The sequence below is a fragment of the Thermobia domestica genome, chromosome 4 (genome assembly GCF_964235325.1).
Source record: "Thermobia domestica chromosome 4, izTheDome1.hap1.1, whole genome shotgun sequence".
Lineage (NCBI taxonomy): Eukaryota > Metazoa > Arthropoda > Insecta > Zygentoma > Lepismatidae > Thermobia > Thermobia domestica.
This window is the reverse complement of record NC_137457.1, coordinates 118,885,811-118,908,897: the sequence shown is the minus strand read 5'-3', so window position 1 is coordinate 118,908,897 and position 23,087 is coordinate 118,885,811. Positions and strand designations below refer to the sequence as shown.

Genomic DNA, 23,087 nt, shown 5'->3' with positions numbered 1-23,087 from the left:
AACTAACAAGGATCAATAGTCAGGTGCTCCGCTGGAGATTTTCTCAGGGTTAATGCTGTCTGAGTTAATGATGACGAAGTTACAAAACTGAGATAGGAAGAGACTAGTTTGATATAGATTTCCCTCAAACACAAATGCTATTTTGTCTGCTGCTATGAAAGAAAGAAAAAAAGATATATTGAATTAGATTATGCAAGTTACGTACGCAAACAAGAAGCAATTCAGAAAACATACATATACGAGTGTGAGATGGTGCATACTATTTTTATCTTTTCCTTGAGGATGGAAGAGTGTATATATACATGCATGTATTGCAAGTCAGGTACACATTCAATAAGCAAATTAAACTAACATACATATATATAGGTGAGATGGGAGATAATTTATATGTATACAATTGTCTGTGTGAGCTGCATTTGTGTGTGTATCTATCAATGTTCATATACAGTCCAAAACTTCTCATTTATCAGCCATTTGTTAACCCATTTTAATTAAACAAGAAATCAGTGTGAGCTAATACTGTGAATGGAATTGTTTTCGCACCTAAGGTACATCATGAAAATAGTATTTTTTATAAATATGAGCAAGACACTTTGTGAACCATGAAACAAATATATACAGTATCTGAAAAACAATAATTCGTAGACACACAAGCAAAACTGTAAAACTAAAATTTGTATCAAGTGTAAGAAAGAAAAAATATAAAACTTATTTTAGGAATATAGAAAAAGATTCTGTTTGTCGTGAATGTCTCTACAAAGTATCACCATTCAAAATAAGTTTAATATGTCGTAAAGGATTTCAAATAGAACCGAAACCTATGAAGGAGTTTGTTCCCGTGAGGGAAGACCAATTAATAATATTGGGATTCGAACCTTGGATCTCTTTTGGAGTCTCCCTTAAAACATCATTCATTTGTAAAAGAATAATAGATCCAATAAGGAACTGGCAAGTAAACAAATAGTTTCACTTCCACGGTCCTGGGATTCGGGCGTTATACATATCAGAGGCATATGCCGTATACCCACCGTCGCTGTTGCGTCAGCTCCAAGATACACTGGTCAATACCTGTAAAAGAATACAAGGTGGGACAGCAATGCATGATTTACGCCAGACGAGTAGTGGGAGACGAAAGTAATGCCCTCCACTGCTTAGAAATACCTTACCTTGTGACGTATGCTTCAACTTATACACATTTCAACCGCTAAAAGGAAAGCATACCTTATTAAACACGTTTTGTCATCATTATTTTCACTTTTAGGAAAGACAACAAGAATTGTGGGTTAACACTGTATTAATATTCACTTTTGTTAGATGAAATACATATGATTTAAAACAATGCTAACATTTCCACATTATGATTAGCATTTCACTCGAAAATAAACTGGCCCTTGTAAAAGATTTCGGGATGGACATGTGAACGCGCACGACGATTCCGGCGAATATACGGAATAAAATTCACTAGTGCACTGTTGGATAAAGATGACTTTTTGCGTCGTCTTCAATTCTAGATCACATTAAATCTCTTCCATGAGTTTCTTCATTCAAAAATGTCAACTACGACTGTTGAAAATGTTTCGTTAGCTTGAAATCACAAAAGTTTTAAAATATCTATCGACGTTTTATATTTTATATTTACTAATGCGGTTTTCATATATGAGAGCTTGTGTACAATATGTCCAAGTTGTTTGACAGGTGTCGACGCTCTCCCAGTTTCTTCGCGCGTCACATCGTTGCCAGTTAACAGCGAAAGAATACACTAACAAATTAAAATATAGTTCATAGACAACATTAAGTTTTTACTTCATAATATTGCTAATTATATATAATAAATGGTTCATAGGTTAATAGAAATCACATTAGAAACACTGATTGTTCCAATAAATCGTAGGATTGACGATTATTGATAGATTTTACATTGTCACGTAAAAATCTGTCATCGTCATGAGAGTTCACTGCGTGGGAGTTCAGCACGAGAGTAGCTAAATTCCTCTACCTTATATGGGCTGACGGGAGGAAGCAGAGCTGTCTGGAAAAGTGAGGCACCTTTTGGGTGACAAACTCCTGAGTATTATTCTTCTCCAACTACTAACTGGTTGCGTTTCATTTCCCAGAATTGATGTTGGAATAATACGAGGGTTGATTTAAAAATTCAAGCCAAACCATATTGTTACAAACCACCAAATACTAAAAGATGTATAACACGTTCAGAAAATAAACCAGACTTTAAACCTATAACCACCATGATTCACCAACGCTATGCGTCAATGTTTTTATAAATTTGTGCCTGTGACAGTTATGGATGCCTACACTTTTTTGCTTTCGAAGATTGAAATATGCAGAATAGATCCAAATAAACTTGAAAAATCAAAATTACGTTTTGACTAAAGGGATATAGTTTCTGATAATACAATGTGGTTTTAAAGGGTTAAATATACCATAATTAATTGCACTCTTTTACAACTGTTACAAAATATTTTTGATTATGTAGTAATTATTGGAGAAATTTATATCTTTTTATCACCGAAAGAAGAAGAAAACTTATTAAAACTACCACCTAGTTACGAAAAGCATTATAAACATCTTAAACATAATATTAGAAACGGAAAACTAGATATATTCCAGGACGAATATCAATTAAATTGTTATAGAATTATATTTATTAACTCTAAGTTTAAAGTGTGGCAATAATGATTATTTAAATTGTAAATGTATTTTCTTCTCATTACAACTTTATGGAAGTTCAATGCGTAGAGCAGTCGCACATTAGAATTGTAATTATGTAATCCTTCTGTGCTAAATAGTGTAAGTCAAAGCACTGTTTTTGGGAAAACTTTGGTTAGGTGTAGGGCAAGAAAAGTTTGGTCATAGTTTGGATAATATGCTACCTACATGTCATAATAGTTGCAATATTTTCCTACATGTTCCAATTTACAATCATTCCAGTAATGTGTCGACAGCAAACTAAGTTTCGAAACTGATTACGGACAAACACAACACATAAATATTAATAATTCTTCATTTAGAACGCTACACCCTTTTTATATATTTTTCTCCTGAATTGGTATGTTATCAGAACATACGTAATTTTAAACAGAGAACCAAATCAGCATATGGGGAATCATAAAACATAAAAACGAATTGAATCTCCTTAATTTTCATTAATGTTTGGCAATTCAATACGTTATCAACATCATCAGTTATACGATCTCCTCATATGAATTTACAAATAACTCCGATTCATTTGAAATTCCTGGAGTGAATAAAGGATTCAAAAGTAGGATACACGTGACCTTTCTATTTCGGCCAACGGGGGGAAAATGGGGTAACACCCAATAAAATTCGAACATAGGGCAATGTGATACATTTTAGCAACGTTACAACTAAATAACATAATGTGAATTTGCTTGACACTCGCAAGGCAAAAAAAGTGATTTCAAAACATATTTGATCTGTCAAGGTGGGATAAAAAGGGTAGACGGTCTCTTAAGTTGCGAACATAATGCAAGACACCTTTCGTGAAGGCCAGAGCTAACAACACACAACGCGGGTTTGCTTGAAACTTTTGCTGTAAGTAAAAAACAAAATTACGACTTATGTGTTTTTATGTCAGCCATCGTGATGTAGTAAAGAATTCCAACTTTATCTCTCACGTAGGCCAAAATTTACAGTAGACCAATTTACTGCTTTTTCTTTTAAATCTCTCAACAGCAACAGTTAACCAATAATCAAAAATGTGTATTTATCTTTCAGGAATGCATAGCATTGCTCACATTTCATGCAGATGATGACACAATATTCGTAATTGATTCGCCATTTTGCAGAAGACTGGACTATTATTACAATGTTTCTTCTCATTGTTTCTTCCTCTACGAATTTTAAAATCGTCTAGGGAAACAACAGAGTGCGTTGCTCTTTTTGGCATTCCTACTCCGTGTCATATTGCCGAACGCTCGGTTAAGTGGGTGTTTACTCTCTTCGTCCCTCACGTTGGCCGATATTAAACGAAAGACTGTGTCCTACTTTGATTCCTTTATTCGCTCAAAGAGTTTTAAGTAAATAATAATTGTGCTTTACTATTTATTGCCTTATTAGAAGGGCCCATATTGTCCTATGTTCGCATTTTTGGAGGGAATTTTACCCCTTTCGTCCCTCACATTAGCCGATATAAAAATTGGATGCTGAATATTTGAGTCCTTTATTCACTGCAGGAGTTTCTGGCAAATCCCCATTGTGCGTTACTATTCATGGCCTTGCTACAAGTTTCACACCTTACTTGGATTTTTACGCCATTCATCCTTCAAGTTCGCCGTTGCAAAAACACGTATGTCCTACTTTCAATTCCTTTATTCACCCCAGCAGTTTATAGGAAGTTGGAGTGTGGTAATTAGAAAACCTGCTTGTTAGTTGCTTTAAATGTACAGTAAAATACAAAATGTTTTCTCTATATTATTACTTTTAATTACCACTTATCCAATTAGTATTCAATGGCTTAGAATTAAATCACACCAAACCTTAATTTCTTTAATAGTACATAGCTCAGGGATAACTCCGCCTAAAGTCGTTATAAGAGGCAACTCGAAAGAGATCAAAACTTACAAGAAGTCAGATCGACCCCGGAGCTTACCTAAGGTATTCTAATCCATATACTCCTATGTTTAAAAACGAACAGAAAAATTATCGAAGACACATCGATCTAATAGAGTCGAATCCAAGGTCTCTGTTTAAGAAAAGGACTTCTTTCATTGTACGTACTTGAATGACCGCAATATCATTCATGGTGCATAAATTATAAACATGCCACCTACAGCTCTTATCACTTATATTGAGCTAACTATTCTCCAAACCATAATATCTCGAAACAATTATGATTACGCTGAAGTAGTTTCCCTAGTCTATATAAAGCGCAATTATTGAGACTATGTAACTAACAAAAATTCTACTACAAGTCAAAACTCACTTAACTTCATGAAAAATTAACACCTGGAAGAAGAAAAAAATTCAGTGAGTTTCATAAAATTACTTAGATGCCATGTAACCGAAATGATATTCAATCAAATCCTTCTAAGCTTACAGACTTTCCAAACAATTACCGCAAACAAGTTTCCCTAAAACAGACCCGTACGACAGCTGTGTTATCAAGAGCGTCAGGAAGAAATCTTATTAGTCATCTACAACTTTTTGTGAAGAGATGGATTCGAAATTTTACACCTCAAGTGCACGCAATAATCCTGATGAACTTGGTACTGATTTCAATTGAAAAAATAAACTTTCAACCAAGAAGCACCCTCATGCCTAAAACGTAGACATGTTCCCGTAATTAAATACCACTCCATGGGAAAAGTCTAACGACATCCATTGGCAACCATCGTGAAAATCACTAAAGGTGGGCCAGTGATTTTAGTACCAAACTATACGTGTCAATATACTGTATAATCAGTTGAACAATCCGCACCATAAGATTTTGCTTATTTCTTGAAATGAGAAAGAAAATCAGTTTTGTGTATCAGGAAGTATGTCAGAATTGTATACAACAGAGAATTTAATTTTATTAACGCGTGATGACTTATACTTTTACGCTGTAAAATTTTAGTATAACGTCAGTAAAATGTTTGCATGTAAATTTCCAAACGGAAATATAGAAAACATCTTTACTATCTACATAATTTCTTTGTAGCAAACTCCTCCGTACCAATGAACCTGTAAACACCAAATAATAGACAAAGTGGGGAAATTCCTCTGCATCAATGGATACTCGCTTAATTTTAAGCATTCCATTACCCAGGTAAGTCCAGTACAATTCCTATTTGTACGATCACGAAATAAAAGAAACCGTTTCAACTGGTACTAATACATCACATTTTTTTGCTTCTTCCACAAAGGAAGTTTAGCGATGACCGTTTTCTTATCATATTACACAAAAGTAGTCATACTTCAAGTTTAGAACATTGTTTTATACGAGAACGGAAAATGCGCATGGAAGCATGCACAACGTCTGACATAACATTAACACTTTGTGAACTTCTCCCTGGAAAACATAACTTCTTTGCTAATGACCAATGATAGAATCTACCTTTCTACCTTTCTTTTGTATAGAAGGGTTCATAACACATATTATTATTATTATTATTATTATTATTATTATTATTATTATTATTATTATTATTATTATTATTAGTAATAATAATAATAATAATAAATGACTATTGAACTACTAAAATAAAAAAATAAAAGAAACAAGTTACTAATTTTAATTACTCTTATTTTAATTATTTCTTATTACGTTCAGTGTTTCATAGCAGTTGCTTTAGAATTGGTTTGTATTTTTACCCCTTACTCTTTTCTAACTGTATATAACGGAGTATATTTAAGTTCTGATACTCAATAATGTGTCATTTTTATTTAGGTTAGAGTAACATATGTTCTCACCTAACATCACACCCACAACCTACCACCACCTCCTAGGCTGTTTTTATATTGTAAGGATCCCACGTCGCCATACTATGCGATAGCCATGTGTACTACACGTGTTCATAATAAACAAAAGGAATCAGACGGCGAAGAGGAGTCGCCCAACATCGCCAGCTGTCGGCAGACGGAGATCACCGATGGCAGCAGACACTCCAAGATAAAAGGAAGCTGCATGCATCAACGAGCATCAGGTTGATCGGACTACCTAAACCCCTCTCACGACCCTTGGTCACCGAGAGAACCTCACCTGCAAAGCCCACGACGCTTGGTCACCGGGTTACTCTTTTATTTGGGTAAGATTAACATGCTTTTTAGGTTCAAAATTTTCGTTTCACAGTCTTCGGTTTGAAATTTTATTTTTTAAAATTTCTTTGGTTGAAAAAAATTGCTGAATTATTATTATTTTTTTTGCTTAATACTCTTTCTTTGAACATTTTAATTTTGATTTTATTTCGTTAGAATGTAATTAGTTTTAAAATTTTGTTTCAATTCTTTTACTTTCAAAATATTGTTTTTAAAGCTTTTAGTTTTATAATTTTTGGTAGAAAAGATTGTCTTAAAATTTCCTTTACAAATTTTTAGTTTGCAATAAAAAATATATATTTTGGTTTTAAAATTTATTTCGAGATTTTTAGGTTTTAAAATTTTGGATTAAAATTTTATTTTAAAAACTAAGTGAAGGAAGAACTGGAACTGTCTAGAACAAAGAATCTGACAACACTGTTTTATCGTGATGTAATAGTAGATATTAGAAGATGTTCATGTAAGGTCATCAGAACTGCAACCTCTCCTTTTACTACGTAGTCATGTATACGTATCTTTGGAGATAGTATTCATAATAACGTCATTATGGTTACTTGTCTATAGTTTGTAAACACACGTTATATTATAAAACCATTTACTAAGATTATCGATTTACAGTAGATTGCACCTTATAGAATCTTATCTAGCCAATTTATTCCTATGAAGTATCGTTGTGAAGCTTGAAAACGATAATAATACTATTTTAGCAAAGAGATAGTAATCCATGTAAAAGTGAAAACAAGAAGAATTATTATGCTTCTTAAATACTTTATCTGCATCCATATGCTGCAAAGGATTCACGGGTCCTGATCATCAATTCGAATTTAATACAAAAAGTTTCATTTAAGTGGATTTGTTTGGTGTTCCTGTGTTAACAAATTTCGTTGCAATGACGTGTTAGCATGTATTTAATAAACATAAAATTTGTGGTGAAATATTTCGAACAAGAGAATTATATTTGAAAGAATGTGTGCAACTACTAAGGACAAAGAATTTGTATTTGCCAGTTATTACACATAAATATATTTAAAACAAAATATATGATTCAGATCAGTGCTACACAATTAAAACCTCTTCCTAGATTGAGCAAAGCAATACAATTTGGCATAGGGCTTTACTTTAAAGAATGGGATATATTACTTACACGATTCCAAAAATGCAATTATTACATTCACAGTGAGCGTAAATATGATAATATTCAGATCAGTAGGCTGAATTTAAAAAGTGGTATTACGTGCAGTCTTTGGGGAGAAAATGGTGCTGTTACTTGCATGAGACTGGTAAAGTATAGCACAAACGGAACGGACAAAAATCCTAAATGTATTCCAGTGTGAAAAACATTCAATTTAAGTGTACTACCAAACAAATGAATTCCTTAGGAACGACTATTTTTGAAGTACTGCAACAACATACGCATATTATACATGTATATACATTGCGTGAAGCTTGTCAAAATCGCTTGCGGCTATATGCTTGCATTGATAAAAAGTTCATATCTGATAGAATGGACGTATAGACATTGTAATAAACATAAGAAAACTTCAATTAGAATTAAAACTATATCCCAAAGACGAAACTGGCGTAAGAAATACAAATGAAATTTCATCATCAATTTCAGATCCTTTTAAAATATGTAGAATATAATCCTCGCTACTCCTAGGTAACCTCCGACCAGGGACCAAGGGCCCTGAGTCAGCGACCATTAAGACATAGAGGGACCAGTAGTACTTTAACTTGCTGCAATTGATAAGCTTGTCAGTTGTAACCTCAGATGGAAACTGAAACTGAATATATCTAAAACTCAAATGACTTTTTCTGTTCCCCAAAGCAACAAGGTTTGCTGAACACGAAATCCTGATATACTATATTTATCACTGCTAGGTTAGCAATTATGTTTGCAAAATAGTATTAAAAATTTATTCGTTTTCGATAAATACCTCCATTGGAAAGCTCATCTCTTCAATTATGAAGCTAATAGATGCGGAAGAATCAATTTATTTCGCGGTTACCTAAAAATCAACCGGAACTTCATTATGAATCTCTTCTTATACGTACAAAGTCTTTTGTTGTCTTACTGATGGACTATTCGCCTGGTTTTCCGCTCTACCAGAGTTCTATGATAGGTTACAGGTACTCTAACGTCAGGTCTTGTGTCTTGAATACCCATTACCTGCAAGAACTACAACACAAGAATTGTAGCGTATGATAGCTATTCCTACTCGTTTGCAGAATCTAGAAACTCTCCAGTGTCTCCGTTTACACGACGATCATCAGGTCCTTCATGAACAAATAAATCAGATTCCAGCCGTACGACGATAGAGATAATCACCAGTCGATTCAGTAATGAACATTCCTGGAAACCACAACGTTCTACATAGTCCAGTTACCGAAATTTTAACAAAATTAAACTTTGCGTCTTTTCTTAATGCTAATTTTCCGCTGATAGATTGCCATGTCAATTTCTTTCCTATTCTTTGCTGAAGAGAATAAACCTCATTGTTGTTACCAGAATATAAATACATTTAAATAATATCGTTGATAATATTGCTTTCCTCTGCACACATATGCAATTCTTAAACTGCGAAGTGAAATGTACTATGTCTTTTGTGCAAATAGAGTCTCGGTTCGCTCGCTTTCTTATGTACTTGTTAGTACGCGATATTTTTAAATTGGCCTGTAAATTATCAATGAGACTTCTGTATAGTCTTGGGCATAAATGTATGATATATAGTGTCTAAAAATAAATTGACGTCGCAGAAAATAAATAAATGAGAAATCATAATGGTAATGATATGTATAGTGTAGTAAGGTTAAATAGATAATAGGACACACATGCGTATATCCGCCCAGTGTATTTCTTAGCCACGTGTTATTGTATTGAATTTTTATGTATAATAATAAATGTTTCGAGTACTAACCCTTATATCAGAATGTCATATGAGGAAGTGTATTTTGGGTAATCGACAGAGTATATTTAAATTTCGTAGCCTATCAATTTTTCGTTGTAATAGTTAATACCTGTTGACCATGTAGTCTGATAGCGTGAATGGTATTTAGGTGGCAAGCGATTTTTGATATTTTATAACTAATTACAGAACATATGGGTTTTTACACAGTGTAAATATATGCGTTTGAATTGCGTTAAAGATAATACCCTGCATCTTTGAATTTTTTCCACGTCACCCATTCTGAATAAGTTACCATTGTTCGTAGAGATGATGGAGCAGATAGGAGTAAATAACCTAATAAATGTAGTACTTTTCATTTCTTCTACTTGTAGTAGATTTAGTGTCTTGAAATTAGTTGACGCCTCAAAGTTCGCTCCCTTGTGTACTTGTAGCGATTGCGATATTTTGGCTTGTATTGACTCACCAGTACAAAATTTAATTAATTATTTTTTTTATTTTAGCAAATATCAATTAGGATTGCTTCTTCTTCATTGATTTTAGTCCAGTTTTCATACTTTTCTCGAAATTCTTCTCGGTTTCTGAGCGGTCGAATAATTGTTTTTTTTTTCAATTTTGGAAATCCTAAATTAGGAAACCACACTGATTCCCGGTAGTGCCGGAGTCTCCAAGATCTCAGCTAGAAGAGAGATTCCCAAAAGCAAAAGCTTTTGGGAAAATCCCTTTGAGGGCACAGACTTACTGTTGCGTTTGAGATACTTTATTTTAGACTACGTATTTAGTAGTCTAACCAATGTTCTGCACATGAAAGAATATTTGGCTATGGAAGGTTGTGATATGAAAATTCGACCACTTATCTTTGTAGTTGTAGTATTCTAGCTCATTCCTTTGGTGCCGCCTCTCTCTCTCTCTCCCTCTCTCTTCGTCATCTATTCCTCTATTTTATTCATCAATATTTTTTTAAAATTTTACCCTCCCCGACAAGTTTTGAGCTTTACAAATATGTATCATTCAGTATATAGCTTTAGAACCTACATTATCAACTGAGACGTCGTGAGACATAATACGTGTAGTCATTCATCGACGTGGAGTATCAAGACACTGGTTTTTCATCGTCTTGGACCCACTGCATAAGTGAGTGATGGTTTGGTACACTACGACGTTTTCTTCCCTTTCTATTATTATCCGTGTAGAGTCTGCTTTGAACTATGGGCTATTTCTATTTTATATTTCCATTTGAGTCTCATAAATGTAGTAGTAATTTAAGCCCAAAAGTAGGATGAACATTTTACATTCATACATATATATATATATATATGTATGTATGTATGTATGTATTCTGGGTTTACTCGCCTGCATCGCTTATTAAAGGTCTACTTTTAAGTAGCATAATTGAGAACATGAATTTTTATGGTTATGTGTGGATAACCAGTTGATTATATGAAATGTCAGACGTTTTAATTCTTTAAAATATTGCAATCAAATAGTAAACTATTGGTAGGGTCGTTAAGTTGAATGTGTAAATATTTATTGAATATATGTATATGGTAATATATAAATATAAGTGGAACGTAAGATATGTGTGAAACATAAGTATGATATTGAAGCCAAATGTAGAATATTGAGTTGAGAAAAATGAATATGAGTAAAGGTAAATATCAATACCTACTCCGAATGATCATTGGTTTTCATAGTTCGAAACATCCCACGAGTGTAAGAAGTAGATTTTGAAATACCGCCGCATACTAGATAATTTTTCTTTGCGTTCTGTAATCTTACTAAATAATATATGTAATTTTAAACTTCGTTGTCATAATAGACTTTATGTGATATGGAACTAAGGGAGGTTGGAATCGTAACCCTAACTCATTAACAAATTTCCTTTCAAGTGATAAACCTAAGAATCTTTTGTGAAAGTTTACTTCAAATCCTCCCTTCGTATACAGATCGTAGAATTTGACAAGTGTTTTTCTGCCTCAGTGATCGTGATTTTGATACCAACGAAACTTTATGTTGAACCTGAATAATTCTCATATATTTATACGTCTTATAAATAAATTACTAAATGGTGTGTTCAGTTAATAAACGAGTGACCTAAAGCTGATCAAGAAACTAATTAATAATTGGAATAACCAAAGAAGAAAGATATGCTTCGTGATTATAGAGACAAAACTTCGTTCCTGTGGAATCCAAAAGTGGGGAAAGATTTAATTTGTGATTGCGTCTACAGACGAAATTTGTGTCAAATACATTTAGTGACTTAATCCCATACATATATGAATTTAAAATAGAGCGAAATAAATGGACACTATAAAGAGTTCCTAATAGTTGTGTCATATTAACGCTCATCTCAACTTAAGAGATAGGACTCGTAAACTTTATAAAAGTTTTCACATATGAGATAAAGACTCATTATAATCAATAACTATAGCTTTCTTCCTCGTTGTTCTCTTCTCTTTGATTATTCCTATATTGTATAATATAAATAAATTTCGTGAATTGTTACTCACGTTCCAAAATTAAGCGAAAACATCTAATATATTTGTAAATTATTTCCTTCTTGTCCTTTTCATTAATATATATATTTTTATTCATACATCATTAATATATGTCTACATATATCATTGCAAAGCTATTATTTAACTTAATATGTGGATTGATATATTGATATATATATATATATATATATTGATACCATGTTTTTTTAACAAATTCGTGTTCTTCTTATTATCTTTGTTATCTTTGTTTTTCTTTATCAATAGATGTAATAAATGTTTACGAAATCGTAGATAGTTGGTTTCTCGTACACTAGTTTCATCCATGTAGATACGCTGTCCATTATGTGTGTGTGTGTGCATGTATGAATGACGAATTTATTATTAAAAGGTAGTATTAATATCAATTTACTGTGATAGTGTTCGTAATATATGTGTAATAATATAATATATTTTATGTTAATGTATGACATAGGTCATGAAAGATAAATTCAAAATTAATCTAAATCGGCTCTGGGAGAAAACAGAATGAGCCTGAATAAACGACAATATTTTAGAAATCTCAAAAATTCTTTGTGATGAATATATGCATCACTTTCATTTTTTTAGCTGATTCAAAGGTATGGTTGACCTCTGATTTTGGAGTTCATATACTGGGTACTGGTTAATTTTTGTTTTAAAATAAAAGACAAACAATTAAACTAAACTTTTTCATCACCCGGGCAGGGTTGGGGCAACTCCCAGTTGCGTAGTTGCCTAAATAAAGTTCAGAGTCATGTGGGGGACGATGTGTCTCTTTCGGATCACTTCAGAATCGATCCTCCAGTAGTAGCTTTCGGAAATAAATTACCTTTCAGTAACTGTTCAAGTTCCTTCAGCCTATTTCCATATTTATCCAGTGATTCCTTTCCCTCTAGCTTCCTCTACCTTTCTTCTTTCCCTCCTTTCCTCTTTTTTCTCTCATACCTCCTTTTTCTCTTTCTCACTCTTTCTTTTCATATTTCTAGTAAAACTGAAAGACGGGTCGTGACTGGGAGTGGTCGCTATTGAAACGGTCATTAAATTGTTTTGATTTATTTTCGGAAGTCTGATATGAATTAATAACTGGTAAAATGAGCATTTTGAAGTTAGAATAATCTAAAAGTTCATTTATTTCAATTTTATATTTTTGACTAAATTATCGTAGATTACAAATTATATTTTTAATTTAACAAAAGGTAGTGACACCCCTTTCTGTTCCCAATCACGACTGGCCTCTTTTTATTTCAAACTTGATTAGGTCACTTCCTGTCCCCAACCCAGATGGTCACATTTACCATCACAACTTTCTTGCTCTTCTTAATTCATTATTACCCTCGTTTGTTCTCACTAACAGGGCTAATATTTTCTCAAATCGCCGTTAAGAGCCTCAGAACAGAATATTATCACTCTTGTCTCAGATAACATCTTACTTCGGTTAAGAGTAGTACTGTTTAGAAATGTTTTCTTACCTTAAATCTTAATATAAAATAAACTAAAATATCAGTTTTTACTTACTATGTTTGCGAAGGAAGGCTGGTTTGGTCAAGTGGTAGATAATAAGAAGGAGGATGATGGTTTTAACAATAGCCATTGGTTGCATCACCTAAAAATAAATTATAGTAATTACAAATACAATCCACACAAATAATTAGTTATCCTTATCAAATATTAAAAATAATAAGTGTTTCAAATATACGTTTAGGACATAGAGTACATGTTGTTCATATTACAAAATAAGATTTTACACTTTTACCAATTCTAGATTGGTAATAAAACTCCAACTGACCATAGCACATACATATATTTATATTAGGGTGTCCTTTATTTTGGGTAATTTTGTTGCGAACCGTAACTCCCTAAATGTATTCTATGTGAACGTTAAGACTTATCAGTGAAATAGCAATACTCTACGAGAACGTTAACCTCTGCCGACTTGACGACAAAGTCATAAACTGACGTATAATATAATTTAGAATTTCCAATCGTGATATGAAAGAAACTAAAAGAGACAGAGAAACGAAACTTTGCACGAAGCAACTAGAGCTTAGAAGACATCTGCCCGTATATTGATGAACATCACCGAAGAAAGTTATGTTTTGTTAAGGAATGACCTGAGTTGGATATCATGATTGGAAGCAACAACGAAAGTAGAGGCAAAAGAGATGACAAATGGAGCTCAGTGTTTCAAACTTTTCGAGAAATAACTTGAAACATGTGTTAAATGCAAACAACGTTGGTGCATACAGTCAATGAGTTACTAAAGTGTTGTACAGTTTAAATCAGAAAATGACAACAACTGATTACGCTGACTCTAAGTCTAGAAGAATCCGCTGAATAGTGTTGCCACCAATCGAATAAAAAGGCTGAGATTAGAAGAGGTACAATAATTTGGAAAGGCAACTAGTGCTATATAGTTTAAAACATATAATACAAGGCAGTAGAGCATGAGGAGTAGTTTCGTGGCTTGTGAAATCGGCAAGTCATGTACTGAACGAGGTAATCGGTATTTTTGTTAAAGCAGGGAAATAAGGTTTGTAAAAGATAGCAATGCTAGACAGCGGCTGTTTTTTACTCTTGACGTCATTAGCGACCCCAAAAGCCCACGAGTTCATAAACCCATGCATATTGCACGCTGTTTTCATATTTTAACCTGGTTTTTGGCATTCCAATCCGCCGCGCAGCATTGTCGCCTTGTACAAAACTTCCTTGTAGCTTTTACAAGATACCATACGTGACTTATCGATCTCACACAACCACGGAACTACTCCTCATGCACTACCGCCTTGCATTATAGGATTTAGACGATACAGCAGTAGTGACATTTTCCGAGTTAATGTACCTTTCAGAAATTCAAAGTTTTCTTCTATTGATGGCATCACTGTTCAGCTAATCCTTCTACACTTAGAGTAAGCGTAAACAGTTCTTGTCAATATCTGATTTAAACTACAAAATGTTAGTAGCTCACCCCGTGTGTACGCCAACAGTGTTTGTATTTAACATGTTTCACGTTATTTCTGGAAACGTTTGCAACACTGATCTGCGTTTACCATTTTTTTTGTCTCAATTTTCATTGCAGCTGCCAGTGATATATCCAATTTAGGTCATTCCATTAACAAAACATGCCTTCTCCTGGGTTGGCAACACTCGTAACCTGTTGATATTCCTCAATACACAAGCAGATGTAGTACCCTCTCTAGTTGCTTTCTGCGAAGTTCCGTTTATCTGTCTCTTTTAGTTTCTTTGTTATCACCATTGGAAATTCTAAATTATATTATAATGTGTAAACTTCATTTCATGATTTTCTCGTGAAGCCAGCACGTGTTAACGTTCACATAGAGAGCTGCTATTTCACTAATTAGTCTTTGCGATCATATAGAATACAGTTTGGGGGATGCGTATGGCAACACGAAGTTGCCCAAAATAAAGGACACTCTAATATATATATATGCATCTGTTAATGACCATGGCACCAAACACTATTCGAAGCTTTCTTGCACCCACTGGAAAACGTGAAGTATATTAATATTTATTTGCATATATTGTTATTGTAGACTGTTCCCATAATGGTCACCGACTTCGATTTTACAACATTTCAGGAACAAATTTCACTTTTTATTTTGTGGTCAATTTGAAGGCTTTTTGTTATATTACCATTAAGAAACTCACATACACCATATTACGAATCAATCATTATAGAACAATTTCATGTGTTACACGCAGCTTTGGTACCAATCTTTGAAAGTTTCATTTACAACTTTTTTCTTTTTCTTTTGTAATCGATTTTGTGAGTAATGATGAATTCAGTATAAAGGCACAACAAGATTCTCTCTCTCTCTCTCTATCTCTCTATCTATCTCTCTCTCTGTCTCTGCCTCTGTGTGTGTGTTTCTAGTTTCCGGCGTAAGCGTGGGGATACTACAAGCTATTACTTTGGTGTGTACATATGCTAGTCTGTGTGTGTGGCGGGGGTGTATGAAGTATTAATTGGGATCGCGTAGTGGAAATTACCGATATTAGTACGTACATACGAGCGGCCGTTACTTCACACGATAACTTTGATTTTTTTAATTCTGCTTTTTGCAATAAATAATTAGAGTGATTCCTCTTGAGGGAGTTCCTTAATGGAGGTGATTCGCCAACTGGAAGTGGTAGAAATGGGTCATTTCCGATTTTAATGTTGATAACTATAGAGTTTACAAAATTTGGACGATTACCGTGTTTCCATTTCATCATAATCAAGTATCCAGTTAGAGGGGGAGGGAAAGGATGGCAACACGGTCATAAGCACATAAAACACATTATTGAAATGGCAGTCAGTGATTATTATAGAGGTGGTTCTTGATCCTACAGCTTCGAAATTCCCTCTATGGAATATCCTGAGCGTGCACAATCTGAGTTACTATAATTTCCACATTACTACATTCAGCAATCGTTTATTTAATTCCCGCGCCCTTCAAAATCTGAAATGAACATTGCCTCCCATGGTACTCAATACAAATTACATGTATTTTTGGAGTACTGCCTTCACGTCCATTTAGACAGCCCCCCAACCATTCAAGACTCTATCGAAAATGGTCTAAAACGTTTGAAAATCGTCCGGACAGAAATGCGCAGGAGAATTTTTCGTTTGTAGGTAATTAGAAGCACCGCCACAACAACAAGAAAAAAAATGTGGTCTGCTAAGTGGTAGGCCCCCACCATGTCAAATTCAATCACAAATTGTCGCAATCGCTTGCACAGTAATGTTCAGACCAAATTTCCGTTTGTAAACAATTAGGGGCGCTGCCAGAACGAAAAAATGGGGGCTGTCCAAATGGAAGCCCCCATCATGTAAAACTCAATCACAAATCATTGCAATCTTCTGTACATCGTTTGCTTTTGCTTTCGCTTTGCTTTGAGAGGAAGAGTGAGTGAAAGTCAGGTGAGGGGAATAGTTGAAGTTAAGAAAGTGATTTCTGTAGGCTGTGTTTGATGTTGTAAAGGAATACTTTATGTGGAGGCGGAAGTGACTGTTTGGCGGAGAAGTACACTTGTTATGATTTAGTGGCGGGAAAGACAGTGTGGTAATAGCGCGTATATGTCAAGATTGTGACATATCGTGTTTGCGTTTTATAGAATTATACAAAAATAACGAATGTCAGTTGTTGAAATTGTGTAAAAGACACAGTATACTGTTTACAAGTGGAACGTTACTAATATGAAGTGCTATTGAAGCTAGTATCATTGCAAAAAACATCTGTTTCACTACCAACTCGCATACCCACCATCGATGACACGCCTATTTCCTTCGGACGCACCCAGCACTTAGTATACATTCGAACTCCGTGTTTATACGCAATAGTGATTTTTTATGCCAAATTGTAAAAATCTACATGCCTCTATTTTGAAATTAACTCAACCTAAGCTAGCCTCCTGTTTCCTTCGGACGCACCCAGAACTTAGTATACATTCGTACTCCGTGTTTATACGCAATAGTGATTTTTTTGCCAAATTGTAAAAATCTACATGCCTCTATTTTGAAGTTAACTCAACCTAAGCTAGCCTCACGTAACGTAATGTAATCTAACCAAGCGTATTTCACTTTGGTACTTTTTCTATTTTCATGTGGCCCTCAATATAACACAAATGCCCCCTTCTCCCTCGGACACCAGTCACAACGTTGCACCCCTCTACCTTCTACGGATACCTCAAAGTCCTTGTACATGACAAAGAAAACATACCCAATATGCACACCACAGAGAAGGCCTACTTTTATCAAAATGCGCCTCACCTCATAGGCCTACATCACGAAAGTAGCAACGAAAACTGAAAGGACATAAATTAACCTGGCCCTAGCTAATATTCCACAAGAGTTCGTAGAAAAAAAGCGAAAGCGATCGAAGGAAATATTTAGCAACTGGGCCTACAGCTTACCAATCTTTCTCTCTCCCTTGTTTCCTTCTTTATGAACGGTGCTAGCTTGAACCGGGCCAAAAATAAAAAAAAAATAAAATATACTGTTCCTTCGAAATTTCAGAGTTTCTTGCTCAGTATCGTAAACTCAAATATGAAATGCAATATCTCAAACTAAACAAACAAACAGACAAATATAATTTCGTTAAACTTTCCTGATCCACTCAACAAGTTGTCTGTAAATACTGTGATTCTAATCGTGTGTAATTTATAAGATCCCCAAAATAACTTACGCTACTAACATTTAATATTACTCGATACAGCTGGTGGGAAATATTTCGTTGGGTGCCAGTGTCTGCTACACAGAGTTAGCAAAAAAGACGTTTCTTTTGAACCGGTGTTTTGGTTTAAAAAAATTCTTAATTTATTTAGATTACACATGGGTATAAATAATATTATTTGGCTTTAACGTCCTTATGCAACACAGTGATATGAAAGTAGGTCTTTTTCCGAAAGTAGACATCGATTACAAGGAAAATCTTTAGCTGTCTGATGCAATAGGAATAAATAGCGGGATTATAAGACAAATGTGTTGCTTCACCTTTAAACCACAGGAACTTTTATTTTGATTTATAATTATGAATTATCTTATTATTGGTAAAATAAAATTGACAATTCTCTCCTTTTCTTCTTCGTAAGGTATTTTCATAAGAAGATTGACAGAGGAAGAGAGACGCAAAAACTGATATCAAAAGAGAAACAACAAACCCGTGTCGTTCCAAATGAAAACTTGGCCGGTTCATCTAATGAGAAATCACATTCAGCAAATTCAACAGAAACTGTATCTGACTACTTACTGGAGTTAGAGGTAATTATATTAAAGTATTGCTTTATATTAGCGTGTGACCGTAGGGCAGTTGAGTAGAGTGTTGGCTTCGTATTAGGAAGATCCTGGGTTCGCGCTCAGAAACCGCTTATCACTGGTTTCTCTCAGTCGTACTAGGCAAATGCTATAACGGTGCCTTAAATAAGGCCAATGTCTAGTTTTTATCCATTTAACATAGGTAATAGTATTGTACGAAATTTTAACCATTTATTTTGATCTTTTGCGAATTGCTATTATTTAGAAAATAAATTTATTAGAAATCGCAGCATCAATATTTCGGATGTCCCTAAGATCGTCTTCAGTAATTACAGTAAATTGGGGAAGGAATTTTGAATAGCCTGTTTATGCAATATTCGTGTATTGTAGTAAAATCTGGTAATATGGCAGTAGGATACAGAAGGATATTTTTTTGTTTTTTGTTAGAAGTGCTTGAAATTGGGACCACGCAATTTGATTAATTTCGTTTCTTCGCCTTTGCGTTATGATGCGTTATTTTATGAGCCACAGATAGCAGCAAAATAAAAGTTTGTTTTAACAAATACTCGCTTGGATTTTTTAAAGATCAAGTAAATGTTCTCTTACCATTAAAATGGTAAAGTGTTGCTATCTTTAAATAGCAGTAATAATTATAGGTACCTTGTACCAATACCTTTAATAACGTGTACTAGTTTTGTTTTCCAATCACACATCACTTTTGAAGAAATTGCTGGAGTTACTATATCAGTGAATGCTCAACATAAAATTCATTGTATATTTGATTGCAAAATTCTAAATTTAACTATACTTATCTAAAGTTGCATTGTTCTTTTCGCGATCTGCCGCTCTTTTTCCACTGAATTGCTCCTGATTTTTTAATATATTTTTATTGTATACATTTTTCTTTTCCTTCTGACATCCTTCTACCACCAATCCTTCTACCACCAACAGATTACATCTGTTGCACATATGAACTTAAAACTACTTTGAGACCAATTTTGCAGTTCAGAAAGAAGTCTTGTATCACCTTTTACTTGATTTCGTAAATGAGAACGAGAGTTGACCGCAGTAACCGTGCGCTTTGAAGTCTCAGGCTGCCGACTTCAATGTTCCAGGTTCAATTCTCACTGGACCATGGTTGTTTGTGGATTTTAGAAACTTAACAGCTAATAGCATCGTTCACAGCCAAAGTCGAGAGCTACTAAAATCAGGGATTTAAAAAAAAAACACCTGCGCCCATATCGGTTTTCTCGGATTTAATTTATTTTTCAAAATATCTAAATGTCTGAGGGTAAAAGTGTTAAAATGTGATTTATATTTCAAGATTCTTATTGTCACAATTTGCAACAAGAGGGACGCGGTGGCTCAGTGGCAGAGCGTTCACCTCTGGTGCTTTGGGTAACTGGTTAGATTCCAGCTCTCGCCATGTGGAGTTTGTGAAGGACAATCACCGAGCTCGTGGGTTTTCTCCGGGATTTCCCGTTCTCTCCCACTTTCTTCATTCCACCATTTCATTCATTTCTCATCATCACAGACTCCTTTAGCCCACAGACTCCTTTAGCTCACATCAGATGTAAAACTCAAAGACTTTATTTATTTCAAATATAAGCATAATCTATACATGAATTTGTACAATTATCTCAATTAATCCCATAATTATCTCAAGTTGAGTTTTTAAAAAATTATTCAGTACTTTACAAAGGTCCTTGAAAAGATTTAATTAGTATATATTGAATGATGTAGTGTGCCTAAAAGTCCAAATTTTGTAAAAATCACTTTCAATGTGATCCGCTTAGTTGTATGACTAATATACTCATCAAAAGCTCAATTATCAGGTGGTTTTTTTCAGTTGTTTCCAACCCGAAAAAACTCTCTTTTTTGGCTGAGCTGGGCCCACATGGACAAAAACTGACAAAAATACAGAGTTTTACCAAGAACAAGCGAATTCTAAGGTAAAGGTATAAGTTTTTGTAGTATGTGACCCCTAAAAAACGTGCCAAAGTATAACATATTTCGTTTTTAAAATTAATATTGTTAAACATTCTAAGGAGTACTTCTATTTGTTTGTCGTCTTTATAGAGAATTAACGTGTCGTCTACATAACGATAGTATGTGAACAACTTTTCAATTTAAATGTAGTTACACTGGATAAGATAATTATTGCATATTTTACACAGCATCAGGCCCGTACCCAAGGGTGGAGGTCTGGACCCCCCCCCCTTCGAGACCAGAATTTAAAAAATAAGGAAGGATGAAACAAAATGAAATTAGAAAAAAGAAGGATCGCGTTAAAAAAATTTAAAAATCAGGATGCTTTTGGTTACTTTTTCTTATGAGGAGATTTGTATTGCAATACATGGTGGCGAGGTAGGCGAGATATCCTGGAAGAGTTAGGAAATTTGAAATGTTTAGAAAAGTTACGGAATTCTCAGAATTTCTGCTACTAGTGAGGGAGATTTCAAGCTTCCAAAAGTACAGTACCATTGCGTAACAGCGTGGACATTTTTTAAAATCATTTTTTGACATCGCATCCTTGCAGTATCTAACATGTTATTTAAAAACAATTTTCTACTGCTTCTTTAATCTGTCATTTGAAACAGACAGAATTTGACGGAATAATACAAACAAAAATTTATGTGGAAATAAAGTTCTGTTAACATCTGATTCAACAGAGAAAGGAACGCAGATATTGTAAAACATTTTACAAGACATTATTGAGTATGTACTTTTTTATAATAGTGAATATACGTATACTTTTTATAACAGTTGAGGTCATAATGATTAGGAAATTGTTATATTTGAATGAACAGAGAAAGGACGTAAATATTGTTTTCTTTTTTTATTGTTTTACTCGAGATTTCTTCATAGTTTCTTATTAAAATACTAACCAACATATCCTCATTTGATTGTCCTAACAAACCAATATATGTTGATAGTAAAGTAGTTTAGATTGATCAAGCTCCTGGGCATTCAGAATTTAATGTCACGCCCCAATTCCCGTTACGAAATCCTGGCTAAACGAACCAATATATATTCCAGTAAAATAGTTTAGAATGATCGAGCCCCTGGTGTGATGACCACAGTAACGGACCCCCCCTTCACGAAATCCTGGCTACGTGCCTGACAGCATTGTTATTTCGTGATTTTATTTCTTTATGTAAATATGTACTGTATTCTTTATATTTTATTAAACATATCTAAACTCATTCCTTTTGGATATATATATTACAGGCATCGTTTCCAGAAACCTTGAAACCTCAAGGACCAACCCTGTTCTATACTACCGAGTCCAAAATGCTGTGGAAAGGAAATGGAGAAACTGCTGAGATATAGAAGAGGCCACCCTGCTGCTCTTATGCATTTATTACGTTAAGAATTTATTATACCCAACTTGGTTTGGACAGTTTCTGGGACGTTGACACGTGACAAAGAAGTATTGAACCTAGCGTACTGAAGGAACCATATAAAACACTAAAAATTATAACGAAAACAACTGTAAGAATAACAATTAAACAATAGCAAAAAACTTGTTTCTGAATCACTTGAATTATGTTCCTGTATATCAAGTATTTTTAGCTAATAATAATGTTTAATTAAAATAATAATATTTATTTATTATTAAATAAGTTTATATAATGTAGCATGCAAAAATTGTGAACAATAATGTTAAAACATCAAATTTGCATTATCAGCGCCCCCCAGTCCAACAAAGCAGTCTGGTCTTTGGTTAGTGTTGAAATTTTTTGCATAGCTACGGATCTGCTTTATTGAATTTGGGATGCTTTAATTGGTGTGAGTCCGCACGCGCAAACTGAAGTATTCTTTCTTCTTTCCTAATCCACAGCTTGAAGAATATGCGGCATTTTGCCCCAAGTAAAAGAAAGTAACAGCTGAGCAAAGAAAATAAGTTTTATTAAAAACCAAAAGCTTAAATTTTAATGAATGGTATTTGCATTGCTCAGCTGTTATGTTGTTTTATTTGGGTTGATAAAAGCAGAGCTTCGATGTCGAAAATATCATCGATGGTATATTTAAGTATTTTCATTATTTTCATCAGAAGACTTGTAACTCAAACATCCTTCAGGAAAGACTGAACGTCGAAAAGGTACTACAATACATTATTATTATTATTATTAT

At 34.0% G+C, this 23,087-nt stretch overlaps 1 long non-coding RNA gene across 1 annotated transcript in view; it reads right to left on the bottom strand.

The window, feature by feature from the left end:
* LOC145683351 (uncharacterized) overlaps positions 1–23,087 on the bottom strand; it is a 321,416-nt gene that overhangs the window by 189,985 nt on the left and 108,344 nt on the right. Inside the window, exon 2 of the long non-coding RNA XR_014131058.1 lies at positions 13,712–13,799. This is a non-coding gene — a long non-coding RNA (uncharacterized LOC145683351). The remainder of the gene's footprint in view (positions 1–13,711; positions 13,800–23,087) is intronic.